Source organism: Leopardus geoffroyi, chromosome B1 (genome assembly GCF_018350155.1).
Source record: "Leopardus geoffroyi isolate Oge1 chromosome B1, O.geoffroyi_Oge1_pat1.0, whole genome shotgun sequence".
In the NCBI taxonomy this organism is placed as follows: domain Eukaryota; kingdom Metazoa; phylum Chordata; class Mammalia; order Carnivora; family Felidae; genus Leopardus; species Leopardus geoffroyi.
In genome coordinates, this window is record NC_059327.1 from 75843309 (window position 1) to 75847671 (window position 4363).

The window sequence follows — 4363 nt, forward strand, 5'->3', positions numbered from 1 at the left end:
TCCTCTGAAAAAACAAAAAACACAAACTAGCTAAGCAAATCCTATGTATCAGACAAGTGAGGGGGGAAAAACACATTAAAGCAGATAGGAGTAGCTGAGACCATCTCAGACACACTGACACAAAATCAGGAGGGCAATCGAAACCTGGAGCTTCTACCTGAGGAGCTAAGGATTTTAAGCCTGCATTGGTCACATCAGTGTTCAACACCTGCACCTGAAAGAGAAGCCCGCAACATGCAAGCTTTGAAAACCAATAGGGCACTTGTCCACAAGACCAACAAGGCAATAGGGAACTGAGAAACACCTCTTAAAGAGCTCACACTCTCAAACTTACCCATCACAGGGACCAGTGCAGAGGCAGCCAATTTAGAGGAGCCCAAACTTTATGTAAACAATGCTTATTTAATTATCTTAAACACCCGTCTGGAGGGCAGGCATCTAACTTAACACACATCAAGGAACATACTGGGGCACTCTCTGGGAACAGAGGCTGGCATGCCCTATCTGCACTCTCCTTCTGCCTCACTCCAGCTCACCATTATCTCCTGGAAAGGAATAATTACCCTCCTCTGGTCTCCAATTTTTGTAGCTGTCACCAACGGACACCTAGATCACCTGGTGCTAGTAGCCAGTGGGACTTAATGCTTGCAGTTCCATAGGACTGTAGTATGTTGCATACTTTAAAAAATATTTTTTTTTGAGAGAGAGAGCATGAGTGGAGGACAGGGAGGGAGAGGGAGAATCTTAATCAGGCTCTACGCCCAGGACCAAGCCTGTAGCACAGAGCTCAATCCCATGTCCTTGAGATCAAGCATTGGATGCTTAACCGACTGAACCACTCAGGTGCCCTTATGTTTGCATACTTTAAAAGCTGCTGAGTAAACAAAAAAATAAAAATAAAAATAAAAAATAATAAAAGCTATATCCTAAGGGTCTGGCTTCCAATCAACCTGAACAAATGTACTGACTGGGATCCTATTCTTTGGGAAACTGACAAGTTTCGGCATACTCTCAATGACTGGGATCCACTAGCAATAAAATAGGCTGCCTGGGTAATCATGAAGGTTTGAGAGCCTAGAGCGAGGGCAGGGTTGAACAATAAGTTTCATCTCCTAAACAAGGTCACTCCTCCAAGGCTGGGAGAGGTGGCTGTTTTATCAAATACACAGAAACCAACAGAGTCAAACAAACAAATGAAATGAAGATACAAAGAAATGTGTTCCAAATTGAAGAACAAAATAAAACACCAAAAAAAAAAAAAAAAAAAAGTCCTTAAGGAAACAGATAAGTGATTTACTTGATAGAGAATTCAAAATAATGGTCAGGAAAAATCTCATAGAACATAGGTGAAAAGTGGACGAACAGAATGAGAACTTTAACAAAGATGGAAAACATAGAACTACTGGGGTGTGTGGATGACTCAGTTGGTTGAACATCCAGCTCTTGGTTTCAGCTCAGGTCATGATTCCAGGGTCATGAGATCAAGCCCCACGTCATGCTCTGCACTGAATGTGGAGCCCGCTTGGGATTCTCTCTCCCTCACTCTCACTCTCTCATTCTCTCTCTCTCTCTCAAATAAGAAGATAAAAGAAGAAAAGAAAATATAGAACGACCAAAAAGAAGTCATAGAGCTGAAAAATCAATAACTGAACCGGAAAATATAGGGATTCAACAGCAAATTAGATGAAGCAAAAGAAAAGATCAGTGAACTTTAAGAAAAGGCAGTGATGGGGCGCCTGGGTGGCGCAGTCGGTTGGGCGTCCGACTTCAGCCAGGTCACGATCTCGCGGTCCGGGAGTTCGAGCCCCGCGTCAGGCTCTGGGCTGATGGCTCAGAGCCTGGAGCCTGTTTCCGATTCTGTGTCTCCCTCTCTCTCTGCCCCTCCCCCGTTCATGCTCTGTCTCTCTCTGTCCCAAAAATAAATAAATGTTGAAAAAAAAATTAAAAAAAAAAAAAAAAAAGAAAAGGCAGTGGAACTCACCCCATCGGAGCAGCAAAAAGAAAGTGGAAAAAGAAAAAAAAAGTGGAAGCTGCCTTAGGGATTCATGAGACGACATCAAGTGGACCAACATTTGCATTACAGGGGGCTCAGAAGAAGAGAGACAAAACAGGGCAGAAAACATAGTTGAAAAATAATTGATGAAAACTTCCCTAACCTAGTAAAAGAAACAGACATTACAATCCAGGAATCCCAGACAGTTCCAAAAAAGATGGATCCCAAAATATCTCATTATAATTAAAATGTCCCAAGATAGAGAGAGGCTGGGAAGATGGGAGAGTAAAAGAACCCTAAGCTCGCTACATCCCACAGATACAACTAGGTAACATTCACATCAGTGTAATAACCCAAAGGGGACTGGGTGGCTCAGTCAATTGAGCTTTTGACTCTTGATTTTGGCTCAGGTCATGATGTCACGGTTTGTGGGATTGAGCCCCATGTTGACATCACGGAGCCTGTTTGGGATTGTCTCTCTGCCCCTCCCCTGCTCATACTCTGTCTCTCTCAAAATAAACAAACATTAAAAAAAAAAATATGAAGACTGGGAAAACAAACTCCACAACTAAAGGTAGAGAATAATCCACACTAAAAGAGAGTAGGAAGGGTGAAGATGCCATTTGGGAGTGAAACAGACATTGACTGTCTGTGGTAGAAAGGGAGCCAGTAGCATGGTTAAGAATGAAAAGGAGACTTTCCCCAGGGGGGTGGGGGGGGGGGCTACACATGAAAGACAAATCCCTATGACATTTGGCTCTTAAATCAAGAAGGGAGGAGACACCACAGACCCAGGGCTTGGAGCAGCTCAGAATAATAGCTCTTCAAGTCTGCAATAAAAAGTGGCCTCCAATAAAACTACATTGCAAAAAAATGGGAAAGAAATAGAATGAAAAGAGTAAAAAAGTGGAAGAGGCAGAGCCTAAAGAGTTTGTGGTGGAAAAAGTACTGGACTGATGTGTAGCGAATGGGAAGGTGGAGCATTTACTGAAATGGAAAGAATTTACAGGTACTGGCAATACTTGGGAACCTAAGGAAAATTTAGATTGTCTGGAGTTAATTGAAGCATTTCTTACCTCTCAAAAAGCTGGTAGAGGAAAAGATGGTACAAAAAGAAAATCTTTGACAGTGAATCTGATGAGAGCAAGTCAAAGAAGAAAAGATAAGCTACTGATAAACCAAGTTTGCCAGAGGTCTTGATCTTGGACAAATAATTGGTGCCACAGACAGCAGTGGAGAATTAATGTTTCTCATGAAATGAAAAAATTCAGTAAAGGCAGACTTGGTGTTGGCAAAAGAGGCAAATATGAAGTGTCCTCAAATTGTAACTGCTTTTTATGAAGACAGACTAACTTAGCATTCTTGTCCAGAAGATAAAGCTCATTGTTTGCATTGCTTCATCTAATATATAATATTTAATATATAATATATAATATACAATATAGAGGAAATCTAGGTCTTGATTTTTTAATTTACTCATGTGAAAAAATAACATTCTAACGAAAATCAAGTTTGATATGTTTCTTTTGAAGTAGTGTTGGGGGATTGTTGGGGGGGGTGGGTTCTGCAGCTATAGCACTGGTTACTTTGAACAAATAAAGGCTTTCTGTAATTGCTTCCTTTATCAGAAAAGAGCATTTGAGACATGGTATATTATTCTCCCGCATTAGAGAACACCTTCTCTAAGTGTTGGGGGAAATCTTTATAGTCATTAATCACAATGTGTTCAACTCCTATATGCCTATCGACCATTCTGAGTTTTTGTTTATTTGGGGTCTTTTTATGCATATGCTTAAAATACGTATGTAACAATGGGTGTTGTATGGAAACCAGTTTGACAATAAATTTTATATTAAAAAAATAAAATAAGTAAAAATAAATAAATAAATAAATAAATAAGCAAGGCAGCAAGGCAATCATGAATTTCCAAAACTAGGCCATCAGAATTAAGTTTAGTTGATTGTGAGTTTTGAAACTGTTTATCAAAATTAAATAATTTGATTTGATTTGTATTAGAAAAAAAAAGTATGTAAATGGTTTTCTTTTCTCCTCCCCGGCCTTGGTTTTTTTTTTTTTTGTTTTTTTTTTTTGTTTTTTTTTACATTCATCAAAACATCAACAGCATTTTATAACCATGGATGAGCCTGTGTTGCTGGGATGCCATCATTTTCAGCAACATAAGAAATAAATCACATAAATAGAAATTTTTCCTGAAGCCTTAAACTTTCAAATTTTATAATTGGAAGATTTAAATATAATGTAAACTTGGGGCACCTGGGTGTCTCAGTTGGTTAAGCATTCAACAACCCTTGATTTCAGCTCAGGCCATGATACCAGGGTCATGGGATCCCCACTAAGTATGAAGCCTGC

At 39.6% G+C, this 4363-nt stretch overlaps 1 pseudogene; it reads left to right on the forward strand.

Annotated features, from left to right (window-relative positions):
* Nucleotides 1–2811: 2811 nt before the first annotated feature.
* On the forward strand, nucleotides 2812–3398 carry LOC123596385 (annotated as a pseudogene).
* Nucleotides 3399–4363: the final 965 nt, after the last annotated feature.